Source organism: Mus pahari, chromosome 6 (assembly GCF_900095145.1).
Source record: "Mus pahari chromosome 6, PAHARI_EIJ_v1.1, whole genome shotgun sequence".
Lineage (NCBI taxonomy): Eukaryota > Metazoa > Chordata > Mammalia > Rodentia > Muridae > Mus > Mus pahari.
In genome coordinates, this window is record NC_034595.1 from 54,629,691 (window position 1) to 54,653,385 (window position 23,695).

Here is a 23,695-nt window from a genome sequence, read left to right on the forward strand (position 1 = left end):
GGCGAGGATGTGGAGAAAGAGGAACACTCCTCCATTGCTGGTGGGATTGCAAGCTTGTACAACCACTCTGGAAATCAGTCTGGTGGTTCCTCAGAAAACTGGACATAATTGTTTTAAACCCTGGATTTAGCTTCCTATGCCCAACTCCAGGTATCTGGTGGGGGGAGGGGAAAAGAACCTCTCGACCCAGGCTGATGTAGATTGTTTGAGTTCATTTGTTCTTCAGTGCTCTCGAGGAGGACACAGCAGAGAGCACTCAGAATTGTCTGTATTGTGTTAGTGATGCTTTGGCCTCCTTTACTAACTATTGATGAAGGTAATGGTCTATCCAGCATACTGTTAATACCCCACACATATGTCCACTGCCCTTTCTTCCTTTTCTTTCTCATTTGCAGGAGTCCTTGCTTCTGTCCCACTTAACTAGAGGCTGCTGAAAGGAGGTGACTTCTAGTCTTCTGGCTATGGGGAGAGAACAATGTGGGGTAACCCTTCAGCTCCCTTATCTTGGAAACTTCCATTATGTGTTTGCTGAAGGTGGGCTTTGTCATAGTTCCTTTCTATAACTATTAACTTATTTGATTTTCACATTGATACTGGGAAGTCTATGTGTCCATCCTGATCATTTTGTAGATATGAAAACTGAGATATGGAGGTATTAAGAGTCTTCTTCAAGGTCACTGGTCTGGGAATATCTCCAGCTCACAGCCCAAGAACAATAGGACAGTAAGTCTTCAAAGAGTTACAAAAACTGTTGCTGCTTCAGTCTTCAGCTTGTATCTCTTTAGATCCTACAGGTGGCAGATGAAATGCCGGGGACAGCCTCATTCCCAAGATGAAGAGGTACCCCATGCCAGGAAGCAGATGACAGAGAGGTGACATTGTTCATCTGGGTTCTGCTTACCTTCTTTGATCAGCTTCTGTAGTTCCCCTCCCTGGGGCTACCAGCATGTCCAGGAAGAATGTTAAATTGCCCACCTCAGACAAGGTCACTGCCGAAAAACAAAGTGAGTAATTAAAAGAGAAAAAATGGAGCCTCGTGTGTTTGAGCGTCAGATAAGGGTTTAGCAGTGCTCACTTGGCCCAGTGCTGCTTGGATCAGAGCTGGGGTCAGTTACTGCCTGATCCCCACACCATAGCTCGCCCTCTGCAAAGAACCCAGGTGCCCTATGTTCTGGGAGGCAAACAAGGGTTTCTAGGCTTGCAGCAGCATAGAGCCTTTCAAGGCTGCCCATCTTTCTCTTTTCTGAAAATCAGAGCCTTTGAGAAATAGTAGGGGTGCTTAGTCAATTAGGCTGCAGCACACCCATTGATCTTTGGGATGCTAAGGTTACAAGAACAATTACCCAGCCTGTAATCCATCTCTACCTTGCTCTCTAGAGCTGTTGCAATTACTGAAGATTGTCAATGCCAGCTCTGTTCCTCCAGTGTCTTTCCCTCCTGCTGTTTCTCTTTCCTATCTGTTCCTGTCTTTGTCTTCTTCATTCTCATTATTTTCCTGACCTCCCCTCTTTCTTTCTCCTTCCTCTTCATCTAGGGAGTAATGAGCCCACTTGGTCACTTTCAAAGCCCTTCCCTGGCTTGCTTGTGAATTATCTGTTCAGCGAGCTGACACCACCATGCAGAGGAAAGCTTTGTGAACCAGACCCTAGTGAATTTAGATCCCGGTTGTTGGTTTGTTTTCCATGGTGACCTTTTGTGTCCTCCTCTATACATGGACTTGATCAGTATGTGAAAGGACTTGGTACTGGCCAGTGGCAAGGACTTACTGGGTGATTGTTGTCGTCCCTGTTATTATTTTTTTTCCTCCATAGAAAATAGATTTCCATAAAAGTTGTCTCTGTACCTCATATCCCCACCATACCTTAACTACAGTAACAATTATTGCTTCATAAGGCTCTGCATGCTCTTGATCTGAGTTAATAACATGCAGCCCCACGGGCTATTAAGAACTCTGCCCTTAAAGGAAAACAAAAACCCAACAAAGCAATGGTCTATTGCAGTCAAGTGTGCAGTTACCCAGGTGAAATGACTTGGGAAGAGTTTCCCATCCCATAAACAGCCCTGAAGTCATAGACTCCTCTGACCACGCCTCTGTACCCACTCTATCTACCTATTCCGAGTTTCTACAGGGATGGAGGCCACTTGAACCAGTGAGTGGGAGGGGAAATTGATATAGACACAAATATCTTCATGCAGCAGATCTGAAGAAGTGCTGTAGTTTGGCTCTGTGGGCATGGGTCTTGGTCATCCCTCACCCGGGCTCATCCCTATAATCCAGTGGCAACAGTTGTTAGGGTGAATGTGCTGAGTACAGTTCCCAGAGGTCTCATGGTGAGCTGGATACTTGCCATGAATGTCTTTCCCATAAGAAGCAGTAATAAGCTTGAAGAAACCAGGTGTTTACAGTAGACTGCAAGCATATCAGAGGCAGCATAGATGTTGAGGTCAAATGCAAGGACTCATGTCTTTGCCTGTGTCTATGTCTCTGTTTTGATTATTGACTCTTATCTTGGACAAATTAACTAATAGCCATGTGTCCTCATTTTCTCACCCTTAAAATGAAATTTGAAATGTCAGTACCTATCTTATTGAGCTAGTCCAAGGGTTAAGACAGTGAATAGATATAACGTCTTAGAACCATCACTATCCAGATGAATCCTTAGCTCAGTTTTGGTACTATCATCACATGTTCATCTTATGATAAATCTACTTTGATGAACCCTCCATCAAAGCTAAGGGTATTTCTCCTCTCCCATTGTAAAGACAATCTTGAAACCTCTGCCTATATTTGATTAGACCATGGTTGGGCAACAGTTTTTATGTTGAACTAATTAAATTCCTAGAATTTCAGAACTAAATAAAGACCTGTTTTAGCATGTGTGAGACAGAGATAAGGGGAGAGATAGAATTGTGGAAATTGGGCACAGGTTCTACAGGGCAAACATCTTCCTTTTGAGTCACACAGGGGTGAACTAGAGGAGATGGATAAAAAGTAGATAGGCTCAGCGATTGAACAGAGACAGTCTGAGATGGAGGGAAGAAAAGTTAGACTGAAGAGGGTGTACAGAAGGAGACACAGGTAGGATGCAGAGGTGGAAAGCTTTATAGATTCTGGTCCTAGTATGTTTTTGTAACCTAGGTTCATGTTTGGTAGACAATCTGTGTCATGACAAGGAATCTTTCTGTATTTGTATTGCTGTAACAAACATTCTCAAGCCACAGTGGTTTGATATTCCATAGGCTCTGTTCTCCCCTGCTTAATCTCTCCCCTACCAGAGAGTTCTGCCTTATTCCCATATCTCAGATTAGATATCTTTATCTTGATTTAATTTTTTACTTGAAGACAGGAATATGGAAAATTGTGCATTAGTTGTCAATAGAGATTTCTTCTTACAATTCCATTGACCAAAATATTTATGTGACCACATGGATCTTTCAAAGACATGAGAAGTTAACACTTGCCATTTGTAGGTAAGGCATAGCAGAATAATTTTTAAAGATTTTCCCCTCTCATTGTACTTTGAATTGCTTATGTTAAATGAGCGAGAACACAAAAGTGCCAACTAACACAAATGGTTAGGAAAGAAAGCCTTGGTTTCCTAGATGACTAGGTGAAAGGTTTTATGGGCCAAGCTGTCAGTACTTTTGAACCAAGAGATGAAGGAACAGAAGAAAAGAACAGAAGGGCAGATGGTTTTGGAAGCTGGGTCAAGGATAAAGCATTGAGCTTGGCACTGGTGATGGGAAGTTTTGCCTGTCACTTTCATGATTCATTCTTCAAACATGTCAATAAAAGTACACAAGAGGGCTGGAGAAGGGCCTCAGTGGTGAGGAATGCTCACAGCTCTTGTGAGAGGACCCAACAACACCCAGATGACAGCTTACAACTGCCTATCTCTCAAGTTCCAGAGGGGATCTAACCATCTCCACAGACACACACACACACACACATACACACACACAAACACACAGGCACATGCAAAGGCAAAGGCAAGGCACCTTTATTAGAAATCACACAGGACTAGGTACCGTGAACCCTGGAGTCCGTACTCTTGTTTGTTAGGAGATGTATGGCTGGCACCTAGCAGAAAATATAGAATTGGCTAGATGTTTGGAAAAAGTCAACTGCCCTCCCTGTCTCCTTACATTGAAGCTTTGTCTCTTTAGTGATATAGAAAGTTTCCTTTTCATTTTCCTCTGGAGAATCTAAATATTCCTTTCTGATAGAATCTTGGGAAAATAAAGGATTGAGGGGTTTGCCATTTTACTGGGAAGACCATGTTAATTGTTGGCATAAAATTTGTTGCTGTAGTATTACAAACCAACAGACTTAGGGATCTGAGACACCATCCATTTTACATAGATATGTATATTTAGACTCTTCTCTGAAAATGTTGAGTTGTGGTCCTGACTTTTTTGATGATGAACCACATTGTGGAAGTATAAAGTAAATGAACCCTTTCTTCCCCAGCTTGCTTTTTGGTCATGGTAGTTCATCACAACAATATCTACCCTAAGATACAGTCCAAGGTAACAACTTTGGCCTCAAATTCAGAGATCTATATTTTTACATAATGGATATCTTGGGCTATTTATTTTCTTTCTTATCATTATTAGTCTATGAATCTAAAGACAAAAATACTGTAGGTGAATGGCAACATTTGAAGCTGGTGAGGTATTCTTACTTCTAAACAACAGCTCTGGGAATGGTTTCCTTCTCTGATGACACCAATAAGCCCTTCCTGACCAGGAGGCAAAGCTGAAGTATGATTCCAGTCACATGTCCCATGGTATTTTACCCCTCGCCACCTTTTGCCTTTGCCTATACTGTTTCTTCATGCAGCACACTTTATTCCGTGTACAGCTGCACAGCAAGAATGTTTAGAGCCTGGTTTTGCTGTTGTTTCATGGAATAGAAACTACATCTCAGAGAGGAATGCATTGTATCCTGCATCCGCAAAGATCAGAGATAGGGATAAAGTCAACTTTTGATTGACCCTGTGATTAATCTTTATTATAGAAATATGTCCTTTGTGTCTTTTGTTGTTGTTGCTTTTTGGTTTGGGTTTTTGTTTTGTTTTGTTTTGTTTTCCGAGACAGGGTTTCTCTGTGTAGCCCTGGCTGTCCTGGAACTCACTCTGTAGACCAGGCTGACCTCGAACCCAGAAATCTGCCTGCCTCTGCCTCCCAAGTGCTGGGATTAAAGGTGTGTGTCACCACTGCCCGGCTTCTTTGTGTCTTTTTGATCTATGTTTTTATGGACTCAGTTTTATTGGTTTGAAGTCTTAGTCTAGCTATTGATCTTGTTGGTCATATCCACCTTGGTCGCATGCCCATTGGTCATAACTGTACCTCAAGATTACTTTGGATTATTCTGACGCACATAATCTGTTTTACTAATTGGCTTACTTGCATTCCTGAACAACTCACAAGACAAGTTGACCTGGTCCATTGAAACTTCCCATTTCCATCTGAAACTCTATTTGAATATTTTACTTTGAAGTTTTCTAGTTAGAATGTGTAAATCTGTAAGAAAAGAGACAAGAAAGTATCTATTCAAGATTGTATTCATAAACATATTGAATACATATGGTTCACATTGAACTCATACATGTACTCCAAAAATATTGATGGAGAGCTTAGTTTGTTCCAGGTAGACCGTTCTATAGAGTCTTGAGCTTAAAGGAAGTCGTGGGCAAATTGAGGGACAGGAATAGTACAGATCTTTGATCTTGTATTGAGTATTATGACAGAAAGTGCTCTGTTGCTCCAGGAGCAAGAAGTCTTTACTGGAGATTAGGAGTATTATCAGAGAAGATTTCCAATGGGGGATGATGCTGAACTATGACTCACTCATCTGAAAGTACAGAAAGAAGGACAAGGAGTAACAAGTGTTACAGGCAGAGAGCACTACATGTATGAAGGCAGAGCAATGGCAGAGTCCAGGGATTTGCGTGATGGAGCTAGTTCAGGTACACCCACGTGGCAACATTATGAGCTCTGACATTGACATTGATGCTACTATGCCTGAGATCGTAGCCCGTTCTACCAGTTAGCTCTGTTGTGATATGTAAGTTACTTAACTTCTCTGATCTCTGGTTTCCCTATTAGAAAATCAGCGTCAGAGTGACTACCTTCTTACCTGTCAATAGAGAGTGAATACACTGTGTGGTAAAGCACTTGGGATATGTTTACGACCATGGTATTAGTGATTATGAGCACATGTGCTTATTTTAACCTGAGCAGTGGAGCTGCTGGAATTTCTGGTCTGTGTATAATACTCTGTTGTTTTTCCTTTGATTAGACTGGGCAGAAACTCCGGGCCCGAGGACTGGAAAGGCATTGGCGTGCTCTTCTAAACTGCTGGCCTAGGCTGCTGAGTCAGAGACATTTTATGTGACCGTATCACTGCTGTAATCTTCCTGTTGCTGTCATCTCTTTCACTTAGTGATTTCATTCACTGCCAGAAAGGAATCAAAAGCACTTGTACTTCAATGTTAGCACTTTGGAATCGGAGCTGGATGGTTTCAAGCCTAAGCTGTCATATGTGGAACATATGCCTTTCAGTTATCAGACATTCCACGTGCCTTGTAGGATAGGGAATTATATTTGCAAACAAGGAAACTGGGGTTTGGGGTTGTCCAAAATGGAGAATCTCTGCCTCTCTTTCTCTGTCTCTCTGTCTCTGTCTCTGTCTCTGTCTCTGTCTCTGTCTCTCTCTCTCTCTCTCTCTCTCTCTAATGGCAGCACCTATCTTCATCCTGGTGTGAAGACAACATGAGATGTTACTTGCAAAGTACTCAGCACCATGACATCTCTGTCCCCTAATAGAGCATATATTAGTCATATCTACCTTTCTTTTGTGTTTGGTAGAGATTCAGTGAAAAAATGCAGAGTGGGGAAGACCATTCATGGGATAATATGAAGAAGTTTGTGATCATTTAATTCATATAAAATTGCAACGCTCCCCTCACATAAACACTTGCTGTCCCACACCCTGCTTAATTTTCTCCAGAGGTTGCCTCTGTATCAAACTAACTGCATTGTAACTACGTAGCACTTTATTTTTGTGTGTTCCTGCTCGAACAGAAGCTCCAAAGTGCCAGGAGTTATATTTACTTTTGATCTTTGTGTCTCCATTCTTAGAATGGTACTTAGAACAAATAGTGTTGAACAAATATTTGTTGAGAAAGTGAATTGGTGAGTTTAATATTAGAAACAGGGAAAGTGAGGCCAGGTTTACTTTTGAGAGCATGCAATCAGGGAGGGCTCTACCACTTTCTCCACCAATTGCCGAACAGAAGAAGAGGAGAGCGAAGAGACGCTTGGTTGGTTGTTATGCTGGCCTAGCCATGGATTCTGCTTAACTCACAAGCCACATGTGCAGTGTGCCTTGGCTCCACCATGGGTATAGTTCTCTCATGCTCATTCTCTGGGCTCAAGTTCATGCTTTCAGTTTCCACAATTGTCTGCAATCACCTGTTTGTCAAGCGTGAACGCCATGTCAAGAATGAAGATACCATGGCTTCCTGAGCACAGACCCCTGGAGGGTAGCCCCAGCCCTAGCCCTTCACATTTTGTGTGTGTGTGTGTGTGTGTGTGTGTGTGTGTGTGTGTGTGTGTGTGTGTATTTTGTTTAAACTTACAGACCAACAGCACTGGAGACATCTCCCCAGGTCCTAATCACTAGAGAAACATTTTCTCAACTGGTGAGCTGTTACAGCGTTCTTTCTGAAAACACACAGCACAGAGGAGGACTTTCTTCTCTTCATGCTTCATATGTAGCTGACGAACCCTGATGCCTGTTGCTCTGACCACACTCGCTGGACCTCCTGGACTCCTCTTGGTATCCCTAGCATCTTCACTTCCACATCCCACCCTGCATCCCCATCCCTAGACCTTGGCTGTAAGGACCAGTGCCATGCTGATGACTTCCCTAGACCTTTTCAGCTTCTGTCCCCAAATGCAAGCCGGGCACCTCTATCTGGTGACCATATTTTCTCCTAGCTAACCCTGTAAGTCTGTGTCCTATCTCAGTGACTGGCAACTCCAGTCACCCAGTCACATGGGCCCAGCATGTCTTACCATGATGAGTCCTCTTTCCTTACTCAGTTACAGTTAACCCTTTCTCTTCCTCCCCTAGGTTGTCCAGAGATGTGGCGTCAACATTCTGTTACCCGGGTGCCTAGGAATACAGTACTCCTCTCAGGAGTGTCCTGGCTCCTGGCTATTACCACAGCTCAATATGCTTTAGACTCCCAAGCCCCAAGTTTTGTCACCTTAAGTGTCTTCCTTTTATAGCAACACAGCAAATTTTCTAGACTATATTATCCATGTTATTGTATTCCTAAAGTTTCTTTTATGGCTTCTGGGGAGTGAGTCCAGCTTGCTTAGCCTGGTCTTGCCCAGCTCAGCAATCAGGGTTTTCACACTATTGACTGTAGTTCCCTCTCTTGTAAGCTGTAAACCTTATTGGGTCTGCCATGATGACTAGCTGAGCCAGTCCTTGTCATAGGTGACACGGGGTGTTGGAATGTCTGGTTTGAAGCTGTTCAACAATGCCTTGTCTGTGTTCCTCATGACCTGAGTCATCACAGACTTTGGGGGAGATTTCTCTTTTGTAAGCCAGGAGAAAAGCATTTCTTCCTGTCTTCCCTAAGCTCAGACAAGAGTCGATCGCTGCCCTCCAATTTCAGCTCTGCAATGACATCAAATAATGAGGGCAGAGCATTTGAAACTGTGTTGGCTCTCTGGTGGCTGAGTCTCTGAGTGCCTGGCCTACTACTGAGTAAGGAAGGTATGCACATCTTTCTCCATGCCCTTTCCCCTAGAACTCTGGGCCTGAGGCTGTGGTGCCTGCAAGAATGAGAAATGAATTCCTATGCTGTTGGCTCTCAGGTTACACCAGCCGTTCCTCATTGCTCTATTAATGATTTTTCAGTGGAGATTTGGCCATGGAGCGTAATGAAACAATGTATATATCAGATCTAGCTTTAGCCATTCCTACTGTACAGCTAGTGCAGGTTACCTACTCTTCCTGGGTCTCAGCTTCTTAACTATGATATAGAGATAGTGTTCTTTTTCTCAGTGGACTTATGGAAAGATCAAAGAAAATGTATCCCTCACAATTATTTTTAAATGAACATATTAATTGATGTTAGGTCTGCTATGTTGAAAGCATTCTGCTTGGAGCAGGAGCCCCTTTTCACTCTGCCTGTAAACAAGGGTTTGTTGATTCTAGAAGACTCAGTTTTAAAATAGGGATAATTACCCTGCACATTTTGCTGGGTTGTTGTTGTTGGTGGTGGTGTGTGTGTGTGTGTGTGTGTCTTGTTAAAACCACAAAGACTCAATGATAATTACTATTTTCCAAGTCAATAATACTACATAAAATTATTTATCTTTAGTAAATTGTAACTGTGAATACATTAGTTTTAGAGTCCAGTGGCCCATTTAGAAGCTTTGGGCAAGTTAAATAATCTCTTTGTTTCCCAAGTGTGGTATTAAAAGGGTGAATTTGGTAGACACTAAAATCAAGCCTGGCACCCAATAGGGGGACATTAAGAGTAACAAAAAGTACTCAGTAATTCATGTCATATAAGTGAATGAATGAATGATGAAAATTATTTCTGGGTGATTACAAAGTTTATGGTGGGATGTGAAAGTACATTATAATACTATAACTTGATGTCTGTGTAAAGGACACTATTACATCCTAGAACAGCACATGACTAATTTTCTTCAGCCTCCTCCCACCAGTCCCAGCACCTCCTTTGGAATGTCTGTATGCTCTCCCTACACTCAGCCTTCAGAGACAAAGGCCGATGATGACCATGAAGCCTAAGGATGCTGTGGGTGCAGCAAGTTAAATTGGCAGCAAAAGCATGTGTGAGAATGATGATAATTCACTCTCATGCTATCAAGTAGGGGACCCACAAATTACGTATTCCTAGTATTTAATAACCTTTCTTTGGAATTTCTGAATGTTCCAGAAGTTGGAGTATGCATTCTAAGCTTTGCTTGTCCCTGACAAGTAGTGAATTGAATACTACTCTTTTTTGAAATGAAGGTGGATTAAGGAAAGAACATTTCCAGCATTGATTCTGAAAGAATGTCAGATCCTCCCGCCTTTAATATTGTAGCACTTGGAACTGGAGGCTCTTTCACAACTGCCTAGTTGCCACACCCTGGAAAGTCGTCTGTGTTTGCACCTGTCCAGATGGTACCCTGACTATCTATGAAACATCTCACTTGCCTTCAGAGAGCTCTTTCCTGAGCCCATGTCAGCCTGCCCTGGATGTGACCAACACAGTTCTAGTTTTGCCCTTTGGAAAGAGAACCTTACCCGTTTTCCAGGTGTCTAAATTCAAATGCTTGATAACTGTCCTCTCATCTTATTTTCTTTAGACTAAGCCTATCTTTATATAACTATTGCCAAGCTATTGTTTGTGAAAATAATACATGATGTCAATGAACTAAAATATATGCCCTATGAACAGTCGCCAACATTTTGAGCTTGGTTTGAGCATAACGTTGACATCTACAAAAATGCACAGTCATGATTTGTATAGTGAAGTCACAAAAGAGAAATCACAAAACTGTGCTGTCTTAAATGAGTTTAAGATTTTATGTCAGGAGGTATCCATAGCTATCCTGGAGTTCCTATCACTCATAGGACACAGGATGGAGAGGTGGTTGGTATACGAAATGATAAAGCAATGAGTCCAGGTAGTGGTTGCTGAGAGGAGATGGGCTGGCTTCTTCCTTGCTATTCTTAACCTCTAGATAGATTCTTTGCTTTGGGGGATGGTCCTGATGCTGTAAGTATAGGGAGAAGTAGCTATTATTGGTGGGCTTCTCACTGCTGGCCTCTTGCTAGTGCTTTGCACACATTAGTTCTGATCTGCACAGAGATCTTGCTGTTTGCAGAACAAACCCCTAAAGTGTCAGACAACATGGCTATATTCCCCTGTCTCATGCCCATCTTCACTAACGAATCTCCTTTATTCTCACACTGCATCCTAGTGGATTCCTTCAGCTGTTGTGGACCCTTCCCAGATGACCCTGTGCAAAGCAGTGGAGATACAAGGAAGCCTGAGTTCCTATGTTCATCATAAATTAGGTTTCAGTAGGAAAACGATCACAACATCTCTAGTTAAGCAACTTGTGATAATTTACATTGTGAAGTTTACCACTAAGAAATTATCATTATATTTAGTGCAAGATTTGTGGGAAAAGAGAATAATCCCAAACACAGAGGGGAGGATGCTCTCAGAAAAGAGCGGGTAGAATGAGCCAAATTCTTGTAGTAGTGGTGTCTAGATAGAAGGAAGGAGAGCTGCAGGGTGGAGCCCAGAGGGCAGCCCAGAGATCCAGACCCTGCAGAGCAGGCAGCCCAGGTGAGGAGTTTGTTCTTTAAAATGAGGACACTGTGGGGCTTTGAAAAGGAGAATGACACTGCTCAGTTCTGTTTGAAGAGCGCTCTGCCTGCAGAGTGGGAAAGAGACAGGTGGAAAACGAGTGATCAGGAGCCCTGCGGGTATCTGTGGAGCAATTCATGCACCTGGAGTGGAGCTCTGCATGCAGGAACATGCCAGAATCACACCTGGGTACCCTCCAGTGCAGTAATCATAGTGCCACCTGGCAAGCTGGGTGCCAGGGGCTGTGGCCCCACTTCTCACCAATTATGCAAACTTGGCCAGGTCACCCAACATCTATCTTATCTCCTTATATGGAACATAATATATCCTCATATAGGACATATGGGACTTTATATAGAGCTTGTAAAATTGTGGGAATTAACACAAGCAAAGCACTTAGAACAGGGTTTGGGACATGCTAAGTGTTATTTTGCAATTGAGTGTGTGTATGTGTGTGTGTGTGTGTGTGTGTGTGTGTGTGTGTAGAACATGAACTATCTATCTTAATTGGTCTCTATTTTGTTGTTTTGAGACAATGTTTTTCACTGAAACTGGAACTCATGAGTTTGCCTGTACTTGGTGGAAGAGCTCTCCCCATTCCTTTTATCTTCTGCCTCCCCAAGCTGGCATTATAGGCACGTGGGCAATACCTGGCTTTCCATGCAGATCTGGAGATATGAACTTTGCCAAAACAATTATCCTCCCAACCCCTATTACTATTTTATTTATGTACCATTGTGTGTGTGCATGCATATTGAAGGGTAACTGCTACAGTATACAAGGACACATGCAGAGGTCAGAGCACAACTTTGGGGATTTTTCTCTTTGAACTTCACATGGGTTCTAGATTTCAAATTCAAAATATCAGTCTTCACTAACAAGTACCTTTACCTGCTAATTCATCTCACTGGTCCTGATGTATATAATTATATTATAACTATAATGTTAATATTACATTATTATATATAATATAATGTGCATCATATGTATACCATAATATAATATTAATGTTATAATATCATAATAGTAGATATATTATATATGCAAATGTATTTGTGTGTATGTGTGTTTTGTATATGAATGTTCACATGAATGAGTACACATGCTTGTGGGTTTGTGGGCATATACATGAGTATGGATCCTCAAATTTGATAATTCATGTCTTCCTGGATCAATCTCTACCTTATTTATTGAGTCAATGTCTTGCTGAACCTAAAACTGGACTATTGTAGCCTGTCTAGCTAGACAGCTTACCCTGTCTCTAGCTCCTGAGTATTGGGATATAGAGGCAACTAGTGCATGTGTCTGGCTTTTATGTGGGATCTGAGGATCTGAACTCTGAGCCTCACGCTTTGCTAACAGGCATGTTATCCACTGAGCTTCTCCCCACTCCCATCTTACTATGATTTTAAATAGCTACACACTGCTGATTAAAAGCAATTTGGGGGAAACTAAATCCTTAAGATCTCATTATGACATGAAAATCAATCTCTATTTCTCATCGTGAGTCATAGGTCACACTAAATGCTTGTCTCCACTGCTCGTGAACCCCTCCCCTCAGAGTGTCCTGGAGCCTGGAACCGAGCGAGCTGTGCGCATTGCTCCTCTGCCTCAGTCTCGTGGCATCCATGTTTTGTGCTGAGGATATGTTTTCAGTCCCCTGCTAGAAGAGCATCTCCTGGTCCTCATCTCCCCTTTCATCCAGGTCTGGCTGCTTTTCCCTCACCACTGGCTCCACTCCATCTTGTTCTTATCGGCTGTCACTGTCTCAGAGAGTCATCCACCCCACCCCCACACACAAACTCTTGTGGTAGATGCTACGAGGCACCACACAGATCCCATTTCAAGGAAGGATTTGGTTTGTCTATTGTTTTGGTTTGGATTTGTGCAGTCCTAGGGATTGAACCCAAGTCCTGAATCTGCTAGGCAATGGCTCTGTCCCTGGGCTCTGTCCCTAGACTACCAGAGAGCTTGGCAATTCGTCTGGGAGAATGCAGTGGGCTATCCCTCTTACATGCTATTTTTTTTCACAGATAGAGAGTCCTGGTGGGTAGCTCCTATCTTCTGCCAGCAACACCAGCTTCCCTTTTTTCCTCTGGTGTATATTCTAGGAGCAGATCACATGCTAAAATCTCATCTTGCTCACTGCTCTGACTACCTGTCACTGGAGTAGATATCCAGGGAGCCCAGCAGCCTGCTGCTTATTCCCAGCTGGGAAGCCACTTGTTCCAGCTCCTATCAGCCTGCCTGTACATTTTCCTCTTAGAATAATACCTCATTCAACCATTGACGATATTGCTCATTTCCTTTCACTCCCAGATCCCTTTACTGAAGTGTTAAAAATCTTTTTCTCTTTTGGCCAGTGTTTTGTAATGCAATTAGATAGCATGGTGACTATAGTTAATGTTACCGTGCTATATACTTGAAATTTTCTACAAATAATATGATTTTCTCTTTTTAAAAGATTGTCCTGTGGTCAGGCCTTTTGGGGGGTATGATTATACAGCATGGTGACTGGAGTTAATACTACTATATTGTACACCTGAAATTTGCCAAAATATAAGCTTCTTGTCAGCCTTGAAGGCACTCTGCGCACACAGTTCAAAGAGTATGATATAATCTAATAGCCAAGCTCACCTGGCTTGGGAAACTAAATGTCTGGAGTGTAAGTCCTGACTGTGGGTGACACTTTCCAATCTTGTGCAGGCTTTCATGTTCTGGGTCTACCAGGGTCTGGCCTAAGGCATGACTAGCACAGAGAAGGTGTTCAGTAAGTCCTAGCAGTGAACAGGTCATTTCTGGGGTGGTTGGGAAGATGAATTAAGATAGTATCTGTTTATTAGTTAACATAATACCTCATTCAGAGTAAGCCTTTGCTGCACATACCTTTTGTTATCAGTTGTTCTAGCTAGATGTATTCTAGAATTTTTGAAAGCTAGTTCATGCCCAGACTTCAAGTCCTTTAGAGTACCAGACATAGTGCTGAGCAGAAGGGTGGTGCAAATTAGAACCCAATTCGAGGTACACATTGGAACCCAATTGGCTGATGAGAAGTTTGCCCTCCTCAATTCTGTAGAGCAGGGAGTGACTTGCCTGCCTTCTGATAACTCCACATGTCACTTTAAAGAGGAAGTTTGAGCAGAATGAGTTTCAGTGTTGTCAGGATGCTGAAATGTGGTCTCCATGGTGACTTCCAGCCCAGCAATTTGAGGAAGGTGCTTCCAGACCCCATAGCTGGCACACTGAAACCTCCAAACTTGTGTCATATTTTTGCACATTTCTTAGACAGATTGTGGGTTGTGTGTTCATTAATTGAGATGAAAGTAATTGGTCCCAGCAAATAGTTTGCACATCAGTTTGCAAATTGTGTACCCAAGGAGGCCCTATGTTCTTTCTTTCCCATCTTCGGTTTTTGTAACTTAGTCCTCGGCTCCAGGCACTTTCTAAACCCTTAGGCTCTCATGGTGACATTTGAAAATTAAAGAGAAGGTAAGTTTGAAATGGAATTTCCTGGGCTTATTGGAAATTTGGTCATGCTTGGGGTAGGGAGTAGAATAATAAACCCTTCATATGCATATAATACACCATAACTTAAACAATGCTTTTGCATGTATGGTTTCATCTATACCTTACTTCCTGACTGAGAAACAGTTATTCTTAGTAAAAGTATGAAAGACATAGGTGACAGAGGACCAATCTGAACTTTACCACTAAAAACTTGTGGAACTGGCAACTTGCATGAGCTTTCCCTGGGTACATTCCCAGTGTAAATGCTGGGGTGACTCCGAATCTATCCCAGGATTGCACTGTGGGTAAAACTAGGACTTGAGGGGAAATGCACTCAGTGGAGTTTCTGTGTTGTTTGCTGTTGTAAGTATTCCCTGTCACAGAAGATTGCCTCCTTGCTCTTTGCCATCAGAACCTAGCTTATGTTGATCCCAAGCTTAGTAGCAGCCAGAGATGGAGATAGAGATGGAGATGGAGAGATGGAGATGGAGATGGAGATGGAGATGGAGATGGAGATGATGGAGATGATGGAGATGATGGAGATGATGGAGATGGAGATGGAGATGGGGATGGGGATGGGGATGGAGATGGAGATGATGGAGATGATGGAGATGGAGATGGAGATGGAGATGGAGATGGAGATGGAGATGGAGATGGAGATGGAGATAGAGATAGAGATAGAGATAGAGATAGAGATAGAGATAGAGTGTAGTGATTTGAATGAGAATGGCCAATGACTCCTATGTTCAGATGCTTGGTCCCAAGTTGGTAGAACTGTTTGGGGGAGGATTAGGAGGTATAGCCTTTGGGAAGAAGATAGTCACTGGAGGCAGGTTTGGAGGTTTAAAAAAAACCTATCCCAGTTTCAGTTAACGCTCTGCCTCATGATTGTGAATCAAGATGGAAGCTCTCGGCTACTGCTCCAGCACCATCCCTGTCTGCTTACTGCAATGCTTTCCACCATGATGGTCATAGACTCTCACCCTCTGAAACTGTAAGCCCCAAATAGGCTCTTTCTATAAGCTTCCATGTTCATGGAATCTGCATAGCAGTCAAAACATACCTAAGGCAATGAATTAGTCAGTTTACTGGTCAGTGAGCTGACCAATAAATCAAGGCAGTTGGCTCTTTTTATGTGACTTCGTAACAAACCTTGGTTGTCTGGGCCCAAGTGAAAGATCTTCTCGACCTTCAGTATGAAGGTGAGCGTCATGCCATTATGTTTATTCACGGCAGCATTATGATGCAATACAAATGGCTGAAGGACTTTCAAAGTAGAAAGGCCCTTGTGTATCTAGATAGGCCTACCTCATTGGGCCTGGGAGCTTGGATTCTGCCACAATGACTGTTGGCTTCATCCTGTATCAAGAAGAGTATAACAGGTGCCCTAGGCATGTTTCTTTATGCTTAACTCTGTCTGTGGACACTGTAGAGGAGTTAAGGGGCATGGCTAAGGATGGTTATTTTAAAGAGGAATATGGGAGTGGCCAAAGGCTGCAGGAGTTATAGAGGACTAGGCTTCCAGAATGGGTGCTACCACACCATTTCATGTTCATAAGGTAGCTTACATTCAATAGACTTTCATCACCCAACTCACTAATGAAGAAATAGCCGTGGGCAATGTTATGGGCTGAATTGTGTCTCCTCCCCACCTTCCAAATGTGTAAATTAAAGTCCTAAACTCTAGAGCATGAGAATGTTACCTTCCTTAGGAATAGTTACATGTGTTATTTAGAATATGTCATTGGGCTAAAACCTAATTTAATATGATCAGTGTTGTTATGAGAGAGGACATTTGAGCACATTCAGAGTGTTGTATAAAGTCAGGGACCAGGGTGCTAATCTGTATCCGTGGATCACCACTGCTTCCCAGCAATATCTAGAAGCTGTGGGAGGGTTTGGAATATCACAACACCCCACATCCTTGAGAAGGAACCAGCCCTGCTCTTACTGGCATCTGACCATGGTTCCAGAACTGTGAGGCATTAAATGTCATTGATTAAACCACTTGCTTGGTGACCCTCTGTTATGGCAACCCTAGGAAACTGATGCACAGAGGCTCCACTTCCATTTGGGGTTACAACGCTAGTAACCCAGATACAGGGCTCTTGCTCCAAGGCCAATGCACTTGGCATAGTATACACTCTCTCCTGCCTATCTGTGGGAAGGAAACGACCAGGGACCGTGTTTCTAAGCCCATCACAGACCTGGGGTTCTCTCCACCGCTCATTAGTCTTCTCTTTCATTTAAAGAAGGTCTCTGGTGATCAATAGTCCTTCTTCCTGCTGTCCTCTTTTGCTGGCAGCACTGGAGAATGTGATGGGAAGGCAGACAGCCTGTGGCTTGGCTGCCTTCCCTAAACATTGCCTTCCCACAGTTAGAATGTACGATCCCTCTGCCAAAGAACCAGATGCCCCATGTCAGAATGCAGTGTCATGGTTGGAGGCTGAGCTAGCGAAAGTAAGCAGGGAAGCTGCTCCTACTAATGGGGCCTTTGACTGTGAGCCCAATGCTCTTGCCCCATGGACTGAACCCAGGTAGGAAAGCCAGAAGTCTGTGTGCACTGGAGCTCACACGACCCCAGGTATACTCTCTACTAGGATCCCACTTAGTGGGATCTTGGGCATAAGATCTTGGTTTCTCTGAGGTGTGAAGGAGATTGAGGAAGAACCCTAAGAAGGACACAGTTCTAACCCAAGGATCTATTGTGGCTTGCTCTATGTTCCTGTTTGTGGCCCCACTCTTGACTCAGGTGAAAAAAATGCCTTCAGAAAGATGGAGCCAGGGTGTCAAGTTTACAGAGCAAAGAGATGGAGATCCAGTATCAAAAGTGGTCCTGCCTATGCCAATCTCTATGCTCTTTTGTATTCCCCATGGGCATAAAACCCAGCAGCGATGGAATAGCACCATCTATCTTCTCTGCCTGCTCCTCTTTAGACCAGAGGCTGAGCCTTGGTCATTCAGTGCCCCAGTCTCTCTTCCTTAAGCTAGATCCAATGGACTTTAGAACCTTCCTTGCCCTTCTTTCTCCTACAACACCATCCCTGGCCAGTACGGAACCCAGGTTCCCCTTGTTTTTCAGCCCAGGATGCTCTCCTGTCAGTCTTGAGCTCTGTGATAATGCTATAACATAGGGATCATTGGTATATGTGCTGGAGCCAGATTGCCTGAGTGTAGATCCTTTCTCAGCCACTTCCCAGCTGAGTAACTGTGGGAAAATAGCTTTACTTTGCTTGGACTTCACCAGGGATGAAGATTATGAGTGCTTTGTGCCCTTAGGCTACTGGGTATATTGGAAATGATCAGCAAACAAGGCCCCCTATCTAGTGCACTACTCTATGGGTTTCTCCCACTTGTCTCTTCCTTTAGATCTTGTGCTCCCTGAAGTTGAAGACAGTGTCTCTATGACTCTGATACCTCAGGTATTACTAACATAGAATGTGGTGACTACTTGATACACTTTGAATAGATGGATTATTTATGTTCATGCATATCAACATCAATGAAGTAAAATGACAAGATTTATAGAGACAGTGTCAGATGTGTGTTCTGGTGGTGATAACATTAAGGATAGAACCCATTAGACTGCGTTGGGGGGAGTTACTATTTGTTAGGCACTGTTTCAGAGCATTTTAATACATTTAATTGTCTCAACAACCATCTTGAAGAAGTTCGCATCATTTTCTTGGTGACACAGATGAATAACACACTGGACATGGAATTCCAGTGACTCACTTATTACTATTCAGCTAGAATGTAGCACAGAGGGGCTCACACCAAGCTGTGTGGCTCAGAGTCCATGTACATGTCTATTCCAATCTGCTTCTTCCATAACTGTAGTGGGAGTCAGTAGACCCAGAAGCAAGGGGCAGAGGCACACTTGGATCAAGTAGTGAGGGCTGAGACCCTCATTGCAAGTGACTCTGAATAATCTTACCTTTCTGGTCTATGTATTGATCCTTTTATCTTAAAGGAACTGAGGTAGTACAAGTGGCCAGAGACATAACAAAAATGGTTCTACTTGAGTGTAAAGGCAGATAAGTCCCATCGTTGGCTTTGTATTAGAATGCCCAGCACCAGGTATATATTGAACATATGACTGCCGAATGAGGAAGTAAATGAATGAGGATCAAGGACTCAAGATCTCAGCAGCATGAGCATGATAAGCACTCAGTTTCTACTTAGATTATTTATTTGAAGTATTTTGAATCCATATGCCAGAAGGGATGGGTTGAGAGGAGGCCCACCTTCCCATGTTGAGGTTGTATTATCCAAGATGCCGTATCTCCAACTATCTGCATCTTTGTGACCATGGGTAAACCTGTACTTCTGGAGCTCCAGTGGGGAGTGGTGCTGTGAGTGATGAAGCCCTCCGATGGACTCACTAGTGAGCAAATATTAACACTTTGAATCAATTGTGCCTTCTTGATTACTGTGAAAACTGTTCATAGGGTTCAGAGGCCGGCGGAGAGTTATTACACCATGCAACAGTGGAACGTAGCATTATAGAGTGAGAGCAGGTGGAATAAATATGTTGAAGGCAAAGATGTATTTTCCCTTGGAAACTGAAGTCATGCAGTGAGGCACGCTGGTGGAGCTGCAAAGTGTAACTGGCTGAAAGCCAAACATACTGCAGATGGCTGCTGACTGTCTCAGCCTCTGCCTTGCATCCCGGCTATCTGGAAAGTGGGGAAATGGAGAGAATCTACCTGAGGCTATTGTCTGTGACCCAAGAGTTAGTAGAAACCTGATACTTAGGACATCAAGGACTATGCAGCCAGCCCTCATGGAGTGTTAGCATTTATGCAGTCTCAGTTCAGCCAAGGATCAGATAAGCTGGATCAAGCTGTCCTCACAAAGCTGACAGCCCATTCGATGTCAACCTGTCACAAAACTGTCCACATTGTAAAAGGTGTCATGGGATCAAAACCATGGAACATTATGCAACTCATAGGAGGTGTTTTCCTCAGCTGGATTTGGATGGTAGAGAGGTGTCTCAGTTTGGCTTACTATTGCTATGTTGAAATTTGGCTTATGTGTCCACATCTGTAGTCCATCACTGAAGGAAATCACCGCAGAACTCAAACAGATCACAAACCTGGAGGCAGGAACACATACAGAGGTCATGGAGGGATGCTGCTTAATGGCTTGCTCACTGTGCCTTGTTTAGACTCCTTTCATAAAATTCAGGACCACACGCCCTCAAATAGCACCACCCACACAAGAAAGTGCCCTCTAGGTATGCCTACAGCTCAATCTCATGAAAGCATTTTCTTAACTGAGGTTCCCTCCTCTAAGATGACTTTAGCTTGTGTAAAGTTGACAGAAAACTATCTAGCCCCAGAGGTTATCATAAATAAACAGCTATGATGAGAGAAATAAAGGCAAGACGTGAGCTAGCAGAGAAAGAGGATGGAGATATCCCTAGGCAGTGCTCAGATACCTCTAAGGCATTCCAGGAACTGGAGGTAAAACTCTCGAGTGAGAACTCACAGGACAGCCTTGTTGCAACATGGATCTGGGTATATCTGTTCTCTCATATTAAGCACCATAAACTAAAAGTCTTTAGAAAATAAAGATATTTTCTCACATGACCCTAGTGGCTAGAAGCAAAAATCCAATGTGTCAACGGGGTCAGGTTCTCTCTGGAGGTTCTGGGAAAGACCACTTCTAGTGTCTTCCAGTGTCTAGGATTGCCAACAGTCATTGATCTGATTTCTCCCATCTCTGCCTCTTCTGTATCCCCTGTTTCCATTTCTTCTTTCTTCCCCTCTCATTATAATCCCAGACATTGGATTAGAACCCACTCTAATTCAGTAAGAACACATTTCAGTATAACTAAAAACCCTACTGCCAAATGAGGTTCCACTCTGAGATTTGGGGGAATGTTGTGGGATTGCTATCTAACCTAGTAGAGAAGTAGCCACAAGGATTAGCAATAACAGATGGTGACAAAAGCCAGGAGCTAGATCAGGAATGTATTAGCAATAATACCAGTAAACAAAGCTTCCTGTGTGTGTGGTGTGGTATGTCAAGAACTAAGGTAAGCAGTCTGAATGCATACACATACGTGCAGAGTCCCTGTGTGGAGGCAGAGTTAGGCTGAGTACAGCCAAATGGGAAAGTCAGAGCTCGGAGTTTGCAGTATATGGCATCCATCAGAGTCTTATACACTTGGCTTAGGGTGATCTGAGAGGCAGTAATGAAAGGATTCTTGAAGGATCTATGAGCAGGGGATTGGGGACTCTCTTGAAATTGGGCAGTTCTCTGGGTATGTTATCATTCATGAACCTGAAGGATGTATACTAGAGCACAAATCCAGAGAGTCATGGGAAGAGGCCACCTTCAGGAAAAAAAAATGGTGGCTTTTGAATGGGGGCAGTTGCCCTAATGGACCACATAGAGAGGGAAGCAGGGAAGTAAATCTCCTAAAGTCTTCCTTTCATTCTCTTGACATTAGACATCCCAGAAGAAGTTCATAGGTGCATCCCAGGAGTTCAGTCTCACAGGGCCCCAGCTAAGTAGAAAAGATGAGACTGGATCAAGAAAGGTAGACAGAAATTTGTTGCCCTGGACAATGACAGAGCCTGAGTGTCAGAGGACTGAATTGTTCATCTGTGATGAGAAAGACACAGAGCCTGTAACTGGGAAGGTGCACATGTAGATTCTGGCTTCAAGTCACCCACCCGTATCTCCATCCAGCCTTCTTTGGCACAGAACTGTTTTGTTGGGCCATGAATACAATTGTGTACATGATTATAAATCAAGGTCTTTATGGCATTTAGAGTGAGCACTCAATTGGCATATTTACTCTTTTTGTCAACTGCACTAAACAGTGGTTTACCATGTGGAGTCTCTGTTGAAGGTCCATGTTACTCATTCACACTCAGTGCTGCATGGCATCATATATTTATAGATGTGGCTTGGTTTTTTTTTCCAGGCTCCCAGAATTTCCTGATCACTTGATGTGGCTTGCAGCAGTGAACCAAACATCCTCACGTAGGTCACTACCTGATGAGGAAAGTAATTGATGAGCAACTGAATAAACGAAGACACTTTACACCTATCAGAAGACACAGTGGATACCATTAAAGCTGAACGGGAAGGCAGGGAGTAGGTAGGGTGAGGTGGGCAAATGGAAATATCGTCATGGGGACCATTAAGAAGGTATTTCGGTAGAGAGCTGAATGATGTTAAAGAAAGAAACATTTTGGGACTGGAGAATTAGAACAGAGTGAAGGGTGGGTGTAAGGGCACTGGGGCAGGGTATGCTCGGAGCATCTGAATCACCGCAGTGGGAACTGTGTGATGCAGTTGCAGAATGAACAAGTCTTCAAAGCCCATGTCCTTGGAAGGTCTGAATCCTATATGGCACACTAGCACAGTCTATAATCCTTTTTTTTCTCTCATCTGCACAGCGGCCTAACCAGCAGCGCGGTGTGTGGTTCTAAGGATCCATCGAAAAGATGGGCTAGGCTGTTGCTTCGAAAATCATTAAGTATTAGGCAAGATAATGTTTGCATTGCTCAGTTCTTTAGCTTCAGGCTACCTGCTGCTGGATGTGGTTGTGCTGGCCCATTGCTTGGCAGCGGGTTGTCGCCTCTCTTACATGACACTTATCTTGCTCTTGTGGCTCTTCCTCTCTGTGGCCTAGTGTTTCAACAGTAGCTCCCCGACTGTGCCTGTGCCCCTGACCTCCTCAGTAGAATTACACACCAGTGATTCACAGTGCCCTCTTATTATCCTATATGCAATAAAGTCTTTCTGGAGGTTATAGGAAATAAATGTGCCATTTACTGTCAACCATGGTTCTTATTAAACTTGTTCTCCTGGTGGGGAAGTATCTTTGTGGGGCAAGGCGGTTTTATGCCCAAACAGCCCATGAACTGCTAATGGGTTTTATGTCCAGCTGTAACAAAGGGCATTGCAGACAGCCCTCTGTTTATTGTGATCAGTAGCCGCATGTCTCTCACTCACTGCATATAAAGGCTTCTCATTAATAGGGTGGTCTCTCCGTATAAACAGAAAAGCTGGCATCCATGTGGAGATGTACTATTCGAAACATGTGAGCTGAGAGGCCTTATGGCTTAAGGAATGAGATCTGGAGCAATCAATGAGTGACATTGTTTAGTGCCGTTGACAAGAGACTGAGCACTTGAAAAAGGAGTGTGGAAAAAAATCTGCATAAGTGGCATCTTCTAGCCGTGAGACATTGTGTTTCTTGTGGACTCTTCTCTCATCTCTTGGCAGGGAAAGGAGGCAAAAGGTAAAACTAAAATGGGCCAATTGTGTTGTGAGTTTTATAGGCACCATCTTTTTGATCTACACAAACTAATGCAATTGACTAGTCTAATCTCAACTCCACGGTCACATGCCATCTCGAAAAGGGTTCAAGTCTACACATGGCTCATAACCCCTCTATTCCTTAGTGTATCTCTATGAGACTGTAACTCCACTAGGGTGGAGTTCTGGGGCCCTTTTGTGAGCCTCATGTCTTGGGCACCTTGAACACTGTGTGGCATGTGTCCATGTATGACCCCATGTGAGGGGATACACACATATCAACAGAAAGCATGTGGAATAGCATGCATTCAATGTATATTACTGGATGAATTTGAATAAGCAACTGTACTGGCTACTTTTCTGACTCAAAATTCCTAGCAAAAGCAAATTAAGGAAGAGCCTGGTTAGGTCACAGTTTGAAGAACGCTGTTCATCATGGTAGGGAAAGCATGGTGGTGGGAGATGCTGTTCATCATGGTAGGGAG

The 23,695-nt window shown here is 43.3% G+C and overlaps 1 protein-coding gene across 3 annotated transcripts in view; it reads left to right on the forward strand.

Annotated features, from left to right (window-relative positions):
- Window positions 1-23,695, forward strand: part of Dab1 (DAB adaptor protein 1) — a 1,123,238-nt gene that overhangs the window by 148,533 nt on the left and 951,010 nt on the right. The gene's annotated exons all lie outside the window — the stretch shown is intronic.